This window comes from Ursus americanus, chromosome 31 (genome assembly GCF_024610735.1).
Source record: "Ursus americanus isolate L20-20 chromosome 31, mUrsAme1.1.p, whole genome shotgun sequence".
Lineage (NCBI taxonomy): Eukaryota > Metazoa > Chordata > Mammalia > Carnivora > Ursidae > Ursus > Ursus americanus.
In genome coordinates this window covers 25,661,455-25,683,094 of record NC_142157.1, presented here as the reverse complement: position 1 = coordinate 25,683,094, position 21,640 = coordinate 25,661,455, and the positions used below count along the sequence as shown (strand labels likewise).

The 21,640-nt window shown below is 38.5% G+C and overlaps 1 protein-coding gene and 1 pseudogene across 1 annotated transcript in view; one reads left to right on the top strand and one right to left on the bottom strand.

Annotated features, from left to right (window-relative positions):
- CCDC3 (coiled-coil domain containing 3) overlaps window positions 1-21,640 on the bottom strand; it is a 120,809-nt gene that overhangs the window by 8,761 nt on the left and 90,408 nt on the right. The window lies entirely within an intron of this gene.
- On the top strand, window positions 12,603-13,625 carry LOC123789986 (peptidyl-prolyl cis-trans isomerase D pseudogene; annotated as a pseudogene).

The window sequence follows — 21,640 nt, the reverse complement described above, 5'->3', positions numbered from 1 at the left end:
TGAAATAGACAGTCGTACAATAGGTGACTTTACTATCCCTCCATCAAAAATGAATAGATTATGCAGACAGAAAAATAAGGAAACACTGTACTTAAATTACATGTTAAACCAGATGGACCTAACAGATATATACAGACTATTTCACCCAGAAACAGCAGAATATACATTCTTCTGAAATGCACATGGAACATTCTCCATGATCAATCCTATATTAGGCATCACATCGTACATCTTAATAAATAAGAAAACTGAAATCCATTAATTAAGCTGCTTTTCTAATCAAAGTGGTATTAATTACAGGAAGAAAACTGGAAAATTCACAAATACGTGGAGATTAAGCATGCTCCTGACCAATGGGTCAAACAAGTAATCAAGACAAAACACACACACACAACATACCAAAACTTACAGAATGCAGTAAAATATGAGAAACAAGAAACTTCAAATAAACAACCAAACTTTACACCTCAAGGAACTAGGAAAGGAAGAAAATACAAAGCACAAAGTTAATGAAAGGGAGGAAATAATAAAGATCAGACCAGAAAGACGTGGAGAATAAAAAGACTACAAAAAAGATTAGTGAAACAGAATAAACCAGAAATCAAAGAGATGTTTCAACTTTTACCACAGAAACTGGACAATGAGAAGAAATGGACAAATTCCTGGAAACATACAACCTACCAAGAGTGATTCATGAATAAATAGAAAATCTGAACTATCTGAATAGTAAGGAGATCGAATCAGTCATCTGTAATCAAAAACCTGCCCAAAAAAGTCCAGAACCACATGACTTCAGTGATGAATTCTACCAAAATTTAAAGAAATAATACCATTCCTTGTGCAAGCCTTGATACCAAAATCTGACAAGGATACCACAGAAAACAAATTATAGGTCAATATCCCTGATGAACATATATGAAAAAATCCTCAACTTATTAGCAAATGAAATTAAACATAAGATCATACACTACAATCAAACAGGATTTATTCCAAGGATGCAAAGGTGGTTCAACATCTGTAAATCCATCAATGTGATACATCACATTAATAAAATGAAGGAAAAAAACCATATGATCGTCTCAATCAATAGAGAACAAGAAATTGACAAAATTTAACATCCCTTCATGATAAAAACTCTCAGTGATATAAAGGGAATGTACCTCAACATAATAAAGGCCACACATGAAAAGCTCACAGCTAACATCACACTCAGTGGTGAAATGCTAAAAGATTTCCCCTAAGATTAATGAGAAGACAGGGATACCCACTCTCACCACTTTTAAGTCCTAACAACAGCAATTAGACGAAAAGAAAAGGCATTCAAATTGGAGTTAAAAAAGTAAAACTGTCCCTATTTATAGAGAACATGGTATCACATTTAGAAAACTCTAAAACTCCACAAAAAACCTGTTAGAATAAAGAAGTTCTGTAAAATTTTAGTAGACAATATATTAAAATTAGCTGTGTTTCCATACTCTAATAAACTATCAAAAATAGAAATTAAGAAAACCCATTTATAACTATACCAGAAGGTATACAAAATTTAGGAATAAATTTAAGCAAAGAGGTACAAAAAACTGTAAAATTAAGTTTAATCCCTATCTAAATTCTAATGGAATTTTTCATAGAAATGGAAGAATCATAAAGTTTGTATGTAACCACAAAAGTCCCTGAATAACCAAAGCAATTTTTTTCAGTTTTTAATGTTTTTTTATTATATTATGTTAGTCACCATACAGTACATCCCTGGTTTCTGATGTAAAGTTCCATGATTCATTAGTTGCGTATAACCCCCAGTGCACCATGCAATACGTGCCCTCCTTACTACCCATCACCGGTCTATCCCATTCCCCCACCCCCTCCCCTCTGAAGCCCTCAGTTTATTTCCCAGAGTCCATAGTCTCTCATGGTTCATTCCCCCTTCTGATTTTGAGCAACAAAGTTGAGACAACACACTTCCTAATTTCAAACTATATCACAAAACTGTAATCAAATAGTATGATACTGGCATAAAAACAGACACATAGATCAATAGAACACAGTCCAGAAACAAACCCATGTATATACAATCAATTAATTTACAATAGGGAGAGAAGAATATACAATGGGGAGAAGACAGTTTCATCAATAAAGGGTTCTGAGAAAACTGGACCCCCATCTTACAACATACACAAAAATTCACTCAGAATGAATTAAAATACTTGAATTGGAAGACCTGAAAATATAAACTCGACACTGGTCTTGGCAATGAATTTTTAGATTTAACACCAAAAAAGCAACAAAACCAAAAGTAAATAAGTGGGACTCCATCAAACTAAAAAGCTTCTGCACAGCAAAAGAACCATGAACAAAATGAACAAACCACCTAGGGTAGACTGGGTGGAGTACGAGCATCCTGAACTCAACTTGTCCCACAGACACACAGAGACAACAGAGTATGGCAACTCTCCCTGAAAACAGAGCAGACCCTCCACAGCTAGCTGTAGAGGGAAGGCCACACTGAAAAGGGTAAGAAGGGGGAGAAATGCAGTCGGGAACTAAACCCCTGGTACTACCAACCACAAAAGTAAGGAATACCACAAACATAGAAAAGAGAGGGAATCACACCCCACGCGGGGCACTAACCACCTGTCCTAGGAACTCACACTGGGAAAACAAGTCCCCATACAGTCTGGCATTGAAAGTCAGTGGTTCTTAACTCCAGGGGAGCCTAAGGAGCCTAAGGTGATAGGAAACTGAGTTCCCACCCTTAAAGAGCCAGCATTCCAACTAACTCTGCACAAACACAGTTTGAAAAGTACCTAGGATATATGTGAAAGAGATTTGTTGACTAATTTTAGGATGAGCGCCAGAAGTGCAGCCATCTGCAGGAGATTTCTCCAGGAACAAAGGTGCTGAGAGGTACTGTTTTTCTTGCCTTCCCCCACCCTAGACAGCCTGACACTTGGAGAGCATTAACATTGGCTGTCACATCTACCTTGCTAGCACTGCAAACCCCACCCTAGCAGGCAGTCCTCCAAAGTGGTTCCTGTCCCACCACACCCAGCAGGCAGCCCAGGATGGGACCGGCACCTCTCCGAAGTGTCTCCTGCCCTGAGGTGGGGGTAGCTAACACCATACACCAGTACCCCCACAGCTCCTTTAGCCAAGCCTCTCATTGGATGTGCAGGGAACAAGCCCTTCTAATCAGTACACTCACAGCTGTCCTAGCGGTAAGTGCTGACACCCAGGTTAATTGCCAGCCCCACCCACCAGACAGCCTAGCCTCTAAATTGCACATAGGGAGCAAGACCTGTACACCAGTGTGCCCATGGCATGTAAAGTGGGTCATTGCAGCCAGCTGAGCTGAGGGCCATCTCCTTTTACCAGCATGTTCACATCAATCGTGATTCAGCCACAACAAGAGAACATACACGGCCCACGCAGGGGACACCCCTGGAGCACCTGGCTCTAGTGACCAGAGGGAACTGGACCACAGGGCACTATAAGATCCCATATACATAAAGCCACTACTTTCAAAACTTAGTTTGCCTACTTAATACATGGAAACAAGCACAAAGAATTAGACAAAATGAGGACACAGAAGCATATATTGCAAATGAAAAAAAGACAAAATCATAGTAAAAGAGCTAAATGAAACAGCTAAGCAATATGGCTGATAGAGTGATGGTCATAAAGATATTCACTGGACTTGAGGGAAGAGTAAATGAACTCAGTGAGAACTTCAACAAAGAGACAATATAAAACAGAGCCAAGGAATACACTAACGGAAATGAAAAGTACACTAGAGGGAATCAACAACAGATTAGAGGATGCAGAAGAATGGATCAACTCGCTGGAAGACAGAGTAATGGAAAGTAATCAAGCTGAGCAGCCAAAAGATAAAAGTATATTAAAGGAGAAGGGAAGATGGCAGCAGAGTAAAAGGACCCTAAGCTCACCCACCCCAAGAATATAACTAGATCATTATCAAATCATCCTACACACCCAGAAATCAACCTGAAAACTGGCACAACAAGCTCCACAACTAAAGGTGGAGAAGAGGCCACACGGAAGAAGGTGGAAAGTGCAGAGACATGGTTTGGGAGAGAAACAGATCATGGTCGCTGAGGTCATGGAGAAGGGTGAAAGACAGGAGTGCATAGGGGAAATGAATCCCTGTAGCAAGTGGCTTAGAAAGTGAGAGAGGCCAAATTTTCTGATTTTTGGCAACCAGTGGGGCTTAAAGTCTGGAGTGTTAAAGGTCAGTGGGCTTTGCTTGGAGAGAGCCCAGAGTGCACTGGGGCTGCTCTTGGAGAGAAGGCAGGGCGAACGGCCTGCAACATACAGCATGGAAACTCATCTGAAGAGTGGGAACACAGTGGGGAGGTTATTTGCCCATCTCTGACTGCATCCCACAGAGCCAGCATTCATGGAGAGAACCCTCCTAGGGAACAAAGGAACTGGCAGGTGCCATTTCCCTCCCCAGCTCCTCAGCATAACCACAGAACCACCTGCAGGAATCAGTGTAAAGCAAACACTGGCTGCCTAATTTGCTTACACCAAGCCTCCCCCCAACCCACTCCAGTGGAATGGAGTCCCAGTCATGATTGCTTTAGTCCCAGCATGGCAGGCCCTATCCCCCAGAAGACCAACCCAAACCCTTACCCACAGCATATCTCCTGAACCAGGGGCTTTGCAGGACCTCAGTTCTGGCAGTGGTGGTAACAGATTTCATTTCATAAGCAGACCAGAACACAGCTAGTTAAAAATTGCCACATTCAGGCCAGGGACCAAACACTGCCCACAAATAGAGCCTCTGCAGATGACTGGCCTGAAAGATAAAGGGGCAAGGGGTAAACAGCAGAGTGCATACAACACACACTGGAGATGCTCCCTGAAGTGCCAGACCCTGAGGAACAAAGGACACTATACAGCAGGGCACTACAAGATTTCTTCTTCATAAAGCCATTACCCTCAAGAACAGGAGATGTAGCTGACCTTCCTAAGAAGCAGGCACAGAGGCTTAGACAACAGAGGAATTTTCCCAAATGAAACACCAGGACAGGACCACAACCAGAGACCTATGTGAAACAGAGAATTTAAAATAATGATCAAGAAGATACTCACAGGGTTTGAGAAAAGAATGGAAGGCATTACTGAGACCAATTAACACAGAGATAAGAAATAACAAAGATAAAGTACTTACTCAACAAAGTAAACATGCCTTGATGGAAAGAACAGCAGGCTGGAAGAAGCAGAGAAATAAATTAAGGATCTAGAAAACAAGAGTAATGGAAAGTAATCAAGCTGAACAAAAGAGAGAAAAAAGATTTATGCAAAATGAGAATACTTAGGCAATTCAGTGACTGACTTCATCAAATGTAATAACATTCACGTTATAGGAGTCCCCAAAGAAGAGGGAGAAAAGGAGCCAGAGAGTTTATTTTAAGAAATAATAGCTGAAAACTTCCCTTATCTGGGGAAGGAATCAGATACCCAGATCTAGGAGGTACACAGAACCCCCCAACAAAATCAACAAAAGCAGATCCATACCAAAACATATTGTAATTAAAATGGTAAAATATAGTGACAAAAAATATTAAAAGCAGCAAAAGAAGACAGTGACACACAAGAGAAACTCCCTAAGGCTAGCAGGGGATTTTACAGCAGAACTTTCAGACCCGAGGAAGTGGCACGATAGAGTCAAAGTGTTGAATGGGAAAAATCTGCAGTCAAGAATACCCTATCCAGCAAGGACATTACACAGAATAAAAGGAGAGAGAACGAGCTTTCCAGACAAACAAAAACTAAAGGAGTTCATGAGCACTAACCCAGTCTGCAACAAATATTAAGGGGGATTCTTTGAGAGGAAAGGAAAACGAAAAGTAATAGTATGAAGGGAGGAAACACAAAAGCAAGGGGAAAAGTGAGTATTTCTGTAAAAATATCAAGGAACTCACAAAATAAAAGGTTGTAAAACGTGAAGCCATATACCAAAATCACGGAGAGGAGTAAACAATGGGTTCAAACGTGACCCTCACCGTATAGACCACTATGTACAGAGAGTGTTATATACAAACCTACTGGCAACCACAAACCACAAACCACTAATAAGGGATACCTGGCTGGCTCAGTCAGTTGAGCATATGAATCTTGGTTTCAGCTCAGGTCATGATTTTGGGGTTGTGAGATCAAACCTCTAGTCAGGCTCCTCACTCAGCAGGGAATCTGTTTGAGATTCTCTCTCTCCCTCTCCCTCTGCCCACCCCACCTCTCACCCTAAGTAAATCTTATTTAAAAACACTAATAAATATGCAAAGAATAAAGAAAAAATCCAACTCTATCACCAATGAAAACAAGAAAGGATGAGAGAAAATCTTCAGAAACAACCACAAAACAAATAATGACCATAAATACATATCTATCAATAATTACTTTGAATGTAAAAGGACTAAATGCTCCAATCAAAACACAAAGGATGACAGAACAGATAAAAAATAAAAGACCCATCTGTATGCTGCCTAAAAGGGACTCATTTTAGACCTAAAGCCATCCACATACTGAAAATGAGGGGATGGAGACATATTTATCATGCAAATGGATGTCAAAAGAAAGCCAAACTATCAAATCTTGTATCAGACAGACAATTTTTTGTGATCGTTTTTTTATTTAAATTCAATTAGCCAACATATAGTACATCATTAGTTTCAGACTTTAAAACATTGACTGTAATAAGAAACAAAGAAGGACATTATATAATAAAGGGGACGATCCAAGAAATAATTGTAAATATTTATACACCCAACATGGAGCACTCAAATACATAAAAACAGTTAATAACAAAGGAACCAATTGATAATAACACAATAATAGTAGGGGACCTTAATGTCCCACCTAAATCAATAGATCAGCTAAACAGTAGATGAGTAAGGAAAGCAGTGGCTTTGAATGACGCGCTGGACCAGATGGACTTAATGGATATATTCAGAACATCCATCCTAAAACAGAAGAATACACATTCTTTTCAAGTGCACAGGGAACATTCCCCAGAATAGATCACATATTAGCCCACAAAACAACCCTCAACAAATTAAAGAAGACTTAAGTTATATGAGCCATCTTTTCTGACCACAATGCTATGAAACTAGAATTCAACCACATGAAAAAATCTGGAAAGACCACAAATACATGCTACTAAACAATGAATGGGTCAACCAGAAAATAACACGAGATATAAAGTACATGGAAACAAAAGAAAACAAAAACAAAATGGTTCAAAACCTTTGGGATACAACAAAAGCTGTACAAAGAGGGAAGTTTATAGAAATACAGGCCTACCACAAGAAGCAAGAAAAAGCTCAAACAACCTAACCATACACCTAAAGGAGCCCACGGAATGGGAGAAGATATTTGCAAATGATGCTACAGATAAAAGACTGGTATCCAAGATCTACAAAGAACTTCTCAAACTCAATACGCGAGAAACAAATCATAAAATGGGCAGAAGATATGAACAGACACTTTTCCAATGAGGACATACAAATGGCTAACAGACACATGAAAAAATGTTCAAAATCATTAGCCATCAAGGAAATTCAAATCAAAACCACACTAAGATACCACCTTACGCCAGTTAGAATGGCAAAAATTGACAAGGCAAGAAACAACAATTGCTGGAGAGAATGTGGAGAAAGGGGATCCCTCTTACACTGTTGGTGGGAATGCAAGTTGGTACAGCCACTCTGGAAAACAGTGTGGAGGTCCCTTAAAAAGTTAAAAATTGAGCTACCCTGTGACCCAGCCATTGCACTACTGGGTGTTTACCCCAAAGATACAGACGTAGTGAAGAGAAGGGCCATATGCACCCCAATGTTCATACAACTAAAGGAGTTAGGAAAATAACAACAAAGTCTAAACTGAACAGAAGAGAGGAAATAATAAAGATTAAAGCAGAAATAAATTATGCAGAAACTAACAATAGAACAGATCAATAAAATTGACAAACTTCTAGCCAGACTTATCAGGAAAAAAAAAAAGAGAAAGGACTCAAAATCACAAATGAGAGGAATAATAACAATCAGCACCACAGAAATACAATTATAAGAGAATATTATAAAAAATCATATGCCAACAAACTGGACAACCTGGAAGACATAGGTAAATTCCTAGAAACATAAACTACCAGAACTGAAACAAGAAGAAATTGAAAACTTGAAAATACCGACAACCAATCAGTAATCAAAAAACTCCCAAACAAAAGTACAGGACCAGGCAGCTGCACAGGCAAATTCCTCCAAACATTTAAAGAGTTAATACCTACTTAAAGAGTAAATTCCTATCTATTTCTTCAAAATAGAAAAGGAAGGGCAACTTCCAAATTCACTCTATGAGGCCAGCATCACCCTGATACCAAAACCAGATAAAGACACCACTCAAAAGGAGAACTACAGGCCAGTATCTCTGATGAACACAGATGCAGATATCCTCAACAGGGGGCACCTGGGTGGTCCAGTCAGTGAAGTGTCCAGCTCTTGGTTCCAGCTTAGGTGATGTTCTCGGGGTCATGAACTAGAGCCCTGTGTCAGGCTGCACGCTCAGCAGAGTCTGCTTGAGGTTCTCTCTCCCTCTGTCCTACCCTGCACACCTCAAATAAATAATTATTAAAAAAAATCCTCAACAAAATACTAGCAAACCAAACAATACATTTAAAAAACCATTCACCACCATCAAGTGGGATTCATTCCTGGGTTGCAAGCATAGTTCAATATTTGCAAATCAATGTGATACATCACATAAGTAAGAGGATAAGAACCGTGTGATCATTTCAACAGATGCGGAAAAGCATTTGGCAAAGTACAACATCCATTCATAGTAAAAACCCTCAAGAAAGTAGGTTTAGAGGGAACATACCTGAAGATTATAAAGGCCCTATGTGAACAACCCACAGCTAGTACCATCCTCAATGGGGAAAAAGTGACCTACTCTAAGATCAGGAACAAGACAGGAATGTCCGCTATCACCATAGTACCAGAAGTCCTAGCCACAGCAATCAGACAACAAAAAGGAGTAAGAGGCATCCAAATTGGCAAAGAAGTAGTAAAACCTTAACTATTTGCAGATGACATGTCACTATATATAGAAAACCCAAAGACTCCACCAAAAAACTGCTAGAACTAATACACAAATTCATTGAAGTTACAGGATACAAAATCAATGTACAGGAATCTGTTGCATTTCTATATACTAATAACGAAGGAGCAGAAACAGAAATCCAGCAATCATGCCACTTTCAGGCATACCAAAAACACTAAGATACCTAGGAATAAACCTAACCAAAGAGGTGAAAGACCTGTACTCTGAAAACTATAACACAGTGATGAAAGAAATTGAGGATAACACAAAGAAATGGAAAGACATTCCATGCTCATGGAATACTGGAAGGACAAGTATTATTAAAATGTCTAAACTACCCAAAGCAATCTACATATTTAATGCAATCCCTATTGAAATGCCAACAGCATTTTTCACAGAGCTGGAACAAACAATCCCAAAATGTGCGTGAAACCACAAAAGTCTCCCCAAATAGCCAAAGCAACCTTGAAAAAAAAAAAAAAAAAAAAAAAGCAAAGCCAGAGGGATCACAATTCCAGACTTCCAGTTTCTGTTACAAAGCTGTAGTAATCAAAACAGTATGGCACTGGCACAAAAACAGACACATAGATCAATGGAAAAGAACAGAAAACCCAGAAATAAACCCACAATTACATGGTCAATTAATCTGTCAAAAAGCAGGAAAGAATATCCAATGGGAAAAATACGGTCTCTTCAACAAACAGTATTGGGAAAACTAGACAACAACATGCAAAATAATGAACTGGACCAGTTTCTTACACCATACTCAAAATAAATTTAAGGGGCGCCTGGGTGGTGCAGTCGTTAAGCGTCTGCCTTCGGCTCAGGGCGTGATCCCAGCGTTCTGGGATCGAGTCCCACATCAGGCTCCTCCGATAAGAGCCTGCTTCTTCCTCTCCCACTCCCCCTGCTTGTGTTCCCTCTCTCACTGGCTGTCTCTGTCAAATTAATAAATAAAATCTTTAAAAAAAAATAAATTCAAAATGAATTAAAGATCTAAATGCAAGACCTGAAACCATAAAAATCCTAGAAGAGAACACAGGCAGTAACTTCTCTGGTATTGGCCATAGCAACGTTTTTTTAGATAGGTCTCCTGAGGCAAAGGAAACAAAAGCAAAAATAAACTATTGAGATTACATCAAAAGAAGAAGCTTCTGCACAGCAAAGGAAACAAAAGTAAAAGGCAACCTATGGAATGGGAGAAGATATTTGCAAATGACGTATCCAATAAAGGGTTAGTGTTCAAAATATATAAAGAATACTGATAAATCTAACACCTCAAAAACAAATAATCCAGTTAAAAAATGGGCAGGAGACATGAACAGACATTTCTCCAAAGATGACATCCAGATGGCCAACGGACACATGAAAAAATGTTCAACATCACTGATCATCAGGGAAATGCAAGTCAAAACCATGATATCACCCCACAGCTGTCAGAACGGTTAAAGTCAACAACACAAGAAACAGCAGGTGTTGGCGAGGATGTGGAGAAAAAGGAACCCTCTTGCACTGTTGGTGGGAATGCAAACTGGTGCAGCCACTGTGGAAAACAGTATGGAGTTTCCTCAAAAAAGCAAAAACAGAACTACCTTATGGTCCAGCAATCACACTACTCATATCCAAAGCATACAAGGACACTGATTCAAGGGGATACATGCACCCCTATGTTTATAGCAGCTTTATAATAGCCGAGATATGGAAGCACCCCAAGTGTCCATCAATTGATGAATGGATAAAGAAGATGTGATTATTTATATATATATATATATATATATATATATACAGTTATAGTTATATTAGTTATTTATACATTAAATATATATATATTAGTTACTTATACAAAATACATTAGTTACTTATAAAGGCAGTATGGAGGTGAACACACAAAACTAGTAAAATTATATCTACAAAAATTAGTCAAGAGATAAAGTAAAAAGATAATAAAGTGTGACATATACATATATATATACACACACACACATATAGTTATATATATATAAATATGTAATATATATAATTGATTATTCAGCCATGAAAAGGAATGAAATCTTGCCATTTGCAACAACGTGGATGGAGCTAGAGAGTATTATGCTAAGTGAAAGCAGAGGACGAATACCATATGATTTCAATGATGTGCCATTTAAGAAAATAAATGAGCAAAGGGAAGAAAAATATTCAAACTAATAAGCAGACTCTTAACCATAGAGGAAAAAAAACTGATCGTTACCAGAAGGTAACAGAAGGGAGGTTGGGGGAGGAGGGCATGAAATGTGTTAAACAGGTGATGTGGATTAAGGAGTGTACTTGTGAGAAACACCTGGTGACATGTGCAATTGTTGAAGCACTGTATTTACACCCGAAACTAATAAAACACTGTGTTAATTGGAATTAAAATAATAGCTTAAGAGAATATTAGAAATAGATTAAAGAGACCTCTGTGACCTCATCAAGCATAATAACATTCCCTTTCTAGGGGTCTCAGGAGGAGAAGAGTGAGACAAAGGAGCAGAACACCTATTTGAAGAAATAATAGCTACCAACTTCCCTAATAAGATGAATTCAGTGAGGTCCACACCAAGACACACAATAATCCAAATGACTAAGATTAAACGTAAAGAAGGAAACTTAAAAGCAATAAAAGAAAAATAGTTACATACAAGGGAAAATCCCTGAGGCTAGCATGTGATTCATCAGCAGAAACACTGCAGGCAAGAAGGGAGTGTCATGACATTTTCAAAGTGCTGAAAGCAAAATACCTGTAGCAAAGAATACTCTGACAAGTTTATTTTATTGGGAAAAAAAGGCCAGAAAGTTACTAGAAGAAAGTTACAAAAGGAAAAAATTTCACAGGTAAAAGCAAACACATAGAAAAAATACATTAGTTACTTATAAAGGCAGTATGGAGGTGAACACACAAAACTAGTCAAATTATATCTACAAAAATTAGTCAAGAGATACACAAAGTAAAAAGATAATAAAGTGTGACATATACATAAATGTGGAGGTGGCAGTAAAAATTGGGTGCTTGTAGAACGGGTTCAAACTTAAGTGACCAGCAACTTAACATAGACGGCTATACACATAGCATGTTATATATAAACCAGAGGGTAACCACAAACCAAACAGATACCCAAAAAATAAGAATAATAAAGAGAAAGGAAACATAGGAGCCAACCATAACTGTAAAGGAAACCACCAACCCACAAAGCAGAACAAAAGAGAAACAGAAGATTTACAAAACAACCAGAAAACAATGAACAAAATGGCAATCAATATATACTTATCAATAATTACTTTAAGTATAAATAGACTCAAAACATATGGGACCAAATGGATTAAAAAATAAGACCCATCATATGCTGCCTACGTGAAACTCACCTTATACCTAAAGACACACACGGACTGAAAGTAAAGGGATGAAAAAAGAGCTGCGGTTCGTCCACGAGGTTCTCCGAGTTCACTCCCAAGTGCATCTGCAATTCAAAATGTCGCACCTGTCCCCCCAAACTAACCCCAGTAACCCCAGAGTCGTCTTAGACATGGACATTGGAGGGGAGCAAGTTGGTTGAATTGTCTCAGAATTTTTTGCAGATATTGTATCCAAACTGCAGAAAAATTTCATGCCTGGTGTACAGGAGAAAAAGGCATTGAACCCACCACTGGGAAACCTCTCCATTTCCAAGGATGCCCTTTCCATCAAATTATTAAGAAATTTATGATTCAGGGTGGAGATTTCTCAAATCGAAATGGAGAAAGAATGGTGGAGAAAGTATTTATGGTGAAAAATTTGAAGATGAAAATTCCTATTCTAAGCATGACCAGGAAGGTTTATTGAGCAAGGCAAATGCAGGCTGCAGTACACATGGTTCTCGGTTCTTTATCACAACTGTCCTGACTCCTCACTTGGATGGGAAACATGTGTTATTTGGCCAACTAATTAAAGGAATGGGTATGGCAAGGATACTGGAAAATGTAGAAGTGAAAGGTGACAAACCTGCAAAAGTAAATAAAATTTTACTAGGAATAGAGGATATAAAAAATGTTGGAAATATTTTTTTTCAAATCTCAGAACTGAGAGATGGCCATTAAAAAATATACAGAAGTTTTAAGATATGTGGAAGGTTCAAAGGCTGTTACTGAGCCAGCAGACTGATCGAAGCTGCAACCTATAGCTTTAAGCTGCGTGCTGAATATTGGTTCTTGTAAACTGAACAATTCAAATTGGCAGGGAGCAATTACAGTTGTTTGGAGGCTCCTGAAATAGACCCATCCAATACCAAAGCATTGTACCATAGAGATCAAGGATACAAGGATTAAAAGAATATGATCAAATACTGGCTGATCTTAAGAAAGTTCAGGAGCTATCGCCAGAAGATAAAGCTATCCAGGCAAAATTGCTGAAAGTCAAACAAAAGATAAAGGCACAGAAAGAGAAAGAGAAGGCAGCATATGCAAGTCAAGCAGAGAAAGACAATTATCATATGGTTTCAGTCATGTATGGAACATAAGGAATAGCAGGGAGATCGGTAGAAGGAAGGGAAGATGAAGCGGGGGTAAACAGAAAGGGGAATGAACCACGAGACACTACGGACTCTGGGAAACAAACTGAGGGTTTCAGAGGGGAGGCGGGCAGGGAATTGGGATAGACTGATGATGGGTATTAAGGACGTATTGCATGGAGCACTGGATGTTATACGCAAACAACGAATCATGGAACACCACATGAAAAACTAATGATGTACTGTATGGTGACTAACATAACGTAATAAAAAATTTAAAAAAATGTTTGCCTAATAAATTCAGTTTTACTCAGATATGCATTGATTGTATATAAAGGCAATAAGAAAATTTAAGGTTTTTCTCTGTTACATATGATCTCTGATGTGTTTCCTTTGATACTTAGTTTCCTATTATTTACAGTTTAGGAATAGCATAAAGAGTTCACTCAATAAAGTATTACAAAATACAGTGAAGTTTATTTTTTAAATGGCTATCCGTGGTAATCACAAATAATGGTGTCCAGCCTGTTTCTAATACTTCTAAAGACACATCTTGTTGAATAAACAAACAACCTGGAAGAAATGGAGGCCTTCCTGGAAACCTATAAACTACCAAGACTGAAACAGGAAGAAATTGATTTTTTAAACAGACTAATTAATTATGAAGAGATTGAAGCAGTTATCAAAAACCTCCCGAAAAACAAGACTCCAGGGCCTGACGGATTCCCCAGGGAATTCTACCAAATATTCAAAGAAAAAATAATACCTATTCTCCTGAAGCTGTTTCAAAAAATAGAAACAGAAGGAAAACTACCAAACTCATTCTATGAGGCCAGTATTATCTTGATCCCCAAACCAGGCAAAGACCCCATCAAAAAGAATCACAGACCGATATCCCTGATGAATATGGACACCAAAATTCTCAACAAGATCCTAGCTAATAGGATCCAACAGTACATTAAAAGGATTACCCATCATGACCAAGTGGGATTCATCCCTGGGATGCAAGGGTGGTTCAACATTCGCAAATCAATCAGTGCGATAGATCATATCAACAAGAAAAGAGTCAAGAACTATATGATCCTCTTAATTGATGCAGAAAAGCATTTGGCAAAATACAGCATCCTTTCCTGATTAAAACCCTTCAGAGTGTAGGGATAGAGGGTACATTCCTCAATTTCATAAAAACCATCTATGAAAAGCGTACAGTGAATATCATTCTCAACGGGGATAAGCTGAAAGCCTTTCCCTTAAGATCAGGAACGCGACAAGGATGCCCACTCTCGCCATTATTATTCAACATAATACTAGAAGTCCTTGCAACAGCAATCAGACAAAAAAAAAGGGATAAAAGGTATCCAAATTGGCAAAGAAGAAGTTGAAATGTCTCTCTTCGCAGATGACATGATACTCTATATGGAAAACACAAAAGAATCCACTCCCAAACTCTTAGAAGTTATACAGCAATTCAGTAATGCGGCGGGATACAAAATCAATGCTCAGAAATCAGTTGCATTTCTGTACACAAACAATGAGACTGAAGAAAGAGAAATTAGGGAATCCATTCCAATTACAATAGCACCAAAAATCATGCGTTATCTCAGAATTAACTTAAACAGAGATGTTAAGGATCTATATTCTAGAAACTACAAATCACTCTTGAAAGACATTGAAGAAGACACAAAGAGATGGGAAAATATTCCATGCTCATGGATCGTAAGAATTAACATAGTTAAAATGTCCATGCTACCCAGAGCAATCTACACTTTCAATGCCATCCCGATCAAAATACCAATGACATTTTTCAAAGAGCTGGAACAAACAGCCCCCCTTAAATTTGTGCGGAACCAGAAAAGGCCCCGTATCGCTAAGGAATTGAAAAGGAAAAACAAAGCTGGGGGCATCACAATGCCAGATTTCGAGCTGTACTACAAAGCTGTGATCACAAAGACAGCATGGTACTGGCACAAAAACAGACACATAGACCAATGGAACAGAATAGAGAATCCAGAAATGGACCCTCGGCTCTTTGGGCAACTAATCTTTGACAAGGCAGGAAAAAACATCCAGTGGAAAAAAGACAGTCTCTTCAATAAATGGTGCTGGGACAACTGGACAGCTACATGCAAAAGAATGAAACTTGACCACTCTCTCACACCATACACAAAGATAAACTCCAAATGGATGAAAGACCTCGATGTGAGACAGGAATCCATCAAAATCCTAGAGGAGAACATAGGCAGCAACCTCTTTGACATCGGCCACAGCAACTTTTTTCATGACACATCTCCAAAGGCAAGAGAAACAAAAGAAAACATAAACTTGTGGGACTTCATCAAGATCAAAAGCTTCTGCACAGCCAAGGAAACAGTCAAAAAAGTCTAAGAGGCAGCCCACAGAATGGGAGAAGATATTTGCAAATGATACTACAGATAAAAGTCTGGTATCCAAGATCTACAAAGGACTTCTCAAACTCAATACACAAGAAACAAACAAATCAAAAAATGGGCAGAAGATATGAACATTTTTTCAATGAAGACATACAAATGTCTAACAGACATATGAAAAAGTGTTCAAAATCATTAGCCATCAGGGAAATTCAAATCAAAACCACACTGAGATACCACGTTTCACCAGTTAGAATGGCAAAAATTGACAAGGCAGGAAACAACAAATGTTGGAGAGGATGTGGAGAAAGGGGATCCCTCCTACACTGTTGGTGGGAATGCAAGTTGGTGAAGCCACTCTGGAAAACAGTGTGGAGGTCCCTTAAAAAGTTAAAAATTGAGCTACTCTATGATCCAGCCATTGCACTACTGAGTATTTTCCCCAAAGATACAGACGTAGTGAAGAGAAGGGCCATATGCACCTCAATGTTCATAGCAGCATTGTCCACGATAGCTAAATCGTGGAAGGAGCCAAGATGCCCTTCAACAGATGACTGGATTAAGAAGATGTGGTCCATATATACAATGGAATATTACTCAGCCATCAAAAATAATGATTTCTCAACATTTGCTGCAACATGGACAGGACTGGAGGAGATAATGCTAAGTGAAAAAGGTCAAGCAGAGAAAGACAATTATCATATGGTTTCACTCACTTATGGAACATAAGAAGTAGGAAGATTAGTAGGAGAAGAAAGGGAAGAAGAAAGGGGGGTAAACAGAAGGAGGAATGAACCATGAGAGACTATGGCCTCTGGGAAACAAACTGGCTTCAGAGGGGAGGGGAGTGGGGGATTGGGATAGGCCAGGGATGGGTATTAAGGAGGGCACGTATTGTATGGAGCACTGGGTATTATACAGAAACAATGAATCATGGAACACTACATCAAAAACTAATGATGTACTGTTGGTGACTAACATAACATAATAAAAATTTTTAAAAAAAAATAGAAAACCTTAAAATTCTACCAAAAATGATTAGATCTTATAAATCCATATAGTTGCAGGATACAAAATCAATACATGAACTCTGTTGTATTCTGGTAAATAATGAAATAGCAGAAAGAGAAATAAAGAAAACAATCCCATTTATAACTGCATCAAAGAAAATAAAATACCCACAATTTGTGGGTATAGGTTTGTAGTATAGCTTGAAATCTGGCAACGTGATGCCCCCAGCTTTGTTTTTCCTTTCAACAATTCCTTGGCGATTCAGGGCCTTTTCTGGTTCCACACAAATTTAAGGGGGGCTGTTTGTTCCAGTTCTTTGAAAAATGTCATTAGAATTTTGATCGGGATGGCATTGAAAATGTAGATTTATTTGGGTAACATAGACATTTTAACTATGTTAATTCTTCCGATCCATGAGCATGGAATATTTTTCCATCTTTTTGTGTCTTCTTCAATGTCTTTCAAGAGTGATTTGTAGTTTCTAGAATATAGATCCTTAACATCTCTGTTTAAGTTAATTCTGAGATAACGTATGATTTTTGGTGCTATTGTAAATGGAATGGATTCCCTAATTTCTCTTTCTTCAGTCTCATTGTTCGTGTATAGAAATGCAACTGATTTCTGAGCATTGATAAGTCAAGCAGAGAAAGACAATTATCATCTGGTTTCAGTCATTTATGGAACATAAGAAGTAGGAAGATCGGTAGGAGAAGAAAGGGAAGAAGAAAGGGGGGGTAAACAGAAGGAGGAATGAACCACGAGAGACTATGGACTCTGGGAAACAAACTGAGGGCTTCGGGGGTGGGAGGGAATGGGATAGGCTGGTGATGGGTATTAAGGAGGGCACGTATTGCATGGTGCCCTGGGTATTATACGCAAGTAATGAATCATGGAACTTTACATCAAAAACTAGGGATGTACTGTATGGTGACTAACATAATATAATAAAAAATATTATTATTAAAAACAAAAAAAGAAAGAAAATAAAATACCGAGAAATAAATTTAACCATTTAGGCAAAGGACTCTTTATCCTGATTACTGTGACACTGATAAAAGAAATCAAAAGTGGCACAAGTAAATAGATATACCATACTCATGGACTGGAAGAATATTATTAAATGCCCATACTACCCAAAGTAATCTACAGGTTCAATGCAATCCCTATCAAAATACAAATAGTGTTGGGGCACCTGGGTGGCTCAGTCATTTAGGCGTCCAACTCTTGATTTCTGCTCAGGGAATGATCTCAGGGTCATGGCACTGAGCCCCAAGTCAAGCTCTGCACTCAGCACAGAGTTTGCCTGAGTCTCTCTCTTCCTCTCTCTTTGCCCCCCCCTATCAAATAAATAAACAAATATTTAAAAAAAATACAAGTAGTGTTGTTCACAGAACTAGAACCAAAAAAATTCTAAAATTTGTATGGAACCAGAGAAGACCCCAAATAGGCAAAACAACCTGGAGATAAAAAACAAACCTGGAGGCTTCACAATACAGATTTCCAAATACACTACAAAGCTATAGTAACCAAAACAGTATGGTACTGGCACAAAAATAGATCAATAGAACAGAATTGAGAACCCAGAAATCAATTAATTGACCATACATGTGTAGTTTTATGACAAAAGAAACAAGAACATACAACTGGGGGAAAAACAGTCTCTTTATTAAATGGTGCTGGGAAAACTGGACAGCTATGTGCATAAGAAAAATTCTAAATGAATTTAAGGCCTAAATGTGAGACCTGAAACCTTAAACCTCCTAAAAAAAAAAAAAAAAAAAAACCAAAACCAAAACCAAAACCAAAAACCAAACAAAAAAATGCATAGGCAGTAATCTCTTGGACCTTGGCAATATTTTCCTGGATCTGTCTACTCAGCCAAGGGAAACAAAAGCAGAAATAAACAACTGTGATTACAACAAACTAAAAAGCTTTTCAACAGTGAAGGAAACCATGGACAAGATTAAAAGGCGATTTACCAAATGGATGAAAATGTTTGCAAATGATGTTATCTGGTAAGGGGTTAATGTCCAAAATATATCAAGAACTTATTACAACTCAATACCAAAAAAACAAATAATCCAACTTAAAAATGGGCTGAGGATTTGAATAAATATAGAAAACTGGTTGTTGCCAAAGGCGAGGCAGTGGAGGGATGGGCAAAATAGGTGGAAGATTAAGAGATACAAACTTACAATTATAAATAAGTCACAGGATGAAAAGTACAGCATAGGAAATATAGTAATATTGTAAAATACATCATGTGAGCATTTCATGTATATAATTGTTGAAAAACTATGTTGCATGCAAGAAATATTATAGGTCAACTATACTTCAATGAAAACTTCAATAAATTAAAAAAAAAAAGCAAAGCCAACCTATGGAATAGGAGAAAATATTTGGAAATTATTTATCCAATAAGGGGTTAATAACCAAAATATATAAAGAACTCCTACAACTCAATAGCAAAAAGACAAACAATTAGATTAAAAAATGGACAGAGGATCTGAACAGACATTTTTCCAAAGAAGATACATAGATGGCCAACAGGAACAAGAAAAGGTGCTCAACGTCCCTATTTACCAGGGAAATGCAAATCAAAACCACAATAAGATATCCCCTCAGACATGTTAGAATGGTTATTATCAAAAAGACAAAAGATAACGAATGTTGGTGAGGATGTGGAGGGAAGGGAACCCTTGTGCACTTATGGTGGGAACATAAATGGGACAGCCACCATGGAAAACAGTAGAGCAGTTACGCAAAAAATTAAAAATAGAACTACCATACGACCCAGCAATTCCCCTTCCATGTATATACAGATAAGAAATAAAAACAATCTTAAAGAGGTATCTTCACTCACATGTTTACTGCACCATCTTGATACTTGATATCAAAATAGTCAAGATATGAAAACTACCTAAGTGTCCATCAAAGGATGAATGGACAAAGAAGACGTGGTATACATACACAGTGGATTATTATCCCTGCTGTCAGAAAGGAAATCCAGCAATCTGTGGCCATATGCACGGACCTTGAGGGCATTATGCTAAGTGAAATAAGACAAAGACAAGTCCTGTATAATATAACTTACATGTGGAATATAAAAAAAGCGTAAACTGAGAAACAGAATAAATGGTTACTGGGGGCTGGAAGGTTGGGGAAATAGGGCGGTGTTGTCAAAAGTTATAAGCTTCCACTTATTAGATGCTAAGTTATAGGAATCTAATGTAAAGATGGTAATTTTAGTTAATGACACTGTATTAAATACTTGAAAGTTGTTAAGAGGGTAGATCTTAAATGATCTCACCACAAAAGGGGGTCAGCATGTGACATGATGGAAGTGTTATCTAACGCTCAGGTGGTAATCATTTTGCAACGTATAAAGGTGTCAAATCAACACACTGTACACCTTAAACTCATATAATGTTAGATGCCAATTATATCTCAATAAAGCTGGGGGGAGAAAAGAAAGTTGAAAGCAATCTAAAAATGTCCACCGAGAGAGGATGGTTCGTAAGTTACAGCAAATCCATACAGCGGAAACCTCTACCGTCTGAAAGGAAAAGGCAGCGTCTATGATTGGCACTATAGTGATATCCAAGTTATGTTCTTATTATAAAATCAAGGCCCAGAGCAGTGTGATCTTGTGATACAAGAGTATAAAAATATGGAATTCATATGTATACAGAAGTATACACATACTGTGTCTGGAAGAAGACAGAAGGCACTGGTAAGGATGGCTGTGTCCGGGGAACAAGAGGACAGGGGAGAGGAGGAGATTTTTACTGTGTATTCTTTCGTACTTTCAGAATTTTGTACTTTATGTTCGTATTCCCTTTACTGTAAGACAAAAACAAAAACAAAAAAACAAAAAACCTCACCTCCAAATCGCTCTTCTCCCGCCTATTCTACACGTCACCATTAAGACTTATGCCACCAAAGTAAGGCTTGAGCTGGTTACCTCTGCTTAGAAATCTCCATCGAGCCCCACTCTACACACCGCAGCATAGTGCAATGGTCAAATGGCCAGCCTCTGAAGCCAGGCTGCTTTAGTTTCAAGTTCCACCTCTTCCACTGATGAGTGGTGTGACCTTGAGCAAGCTTCTTAAACTCAGGGTGGCGGGCTCTGGACGACACCAGCCGGACCCTGCTGGCCCTGCAGCCCTGCACTGAGTCTCTCCAGATACTGCCCCTGCCTTCAGAGAGCCATGGCAGCTGAGGTCGCACCTCCTTCCCAGGCACCCACATCCAACGACTGGTTGACACAAGGGAATGAACGGCAGGACCCTCATCCCAACTTGGAACATGTCTGAAGGGAACCCAGCCTCAGAGCTCCCCACAGGGTAGGATACGGCCTTTGCCAGACTGCACTGTAGCCCAGCTTCCTCTGCCCAATCCTGCTCTTCCCTCTCCTTCCCACCCCTTCTCCAGAAGCAACCTAAGAAAACCTTCTCAAACAAACAAAAAACCAAAAAACTTCTTGCATGCTGCTCTCAGCTCAGAGTCTGCTTTCCAAGGAACGCGACACGCCATACTTAGTTTCCTCGTGTGTACGGTGGGAGAGTGGCGGTACACAGATCATAGGGTTGTTTCAAGGATTTAATGAGTTTTACTTGTAAAATG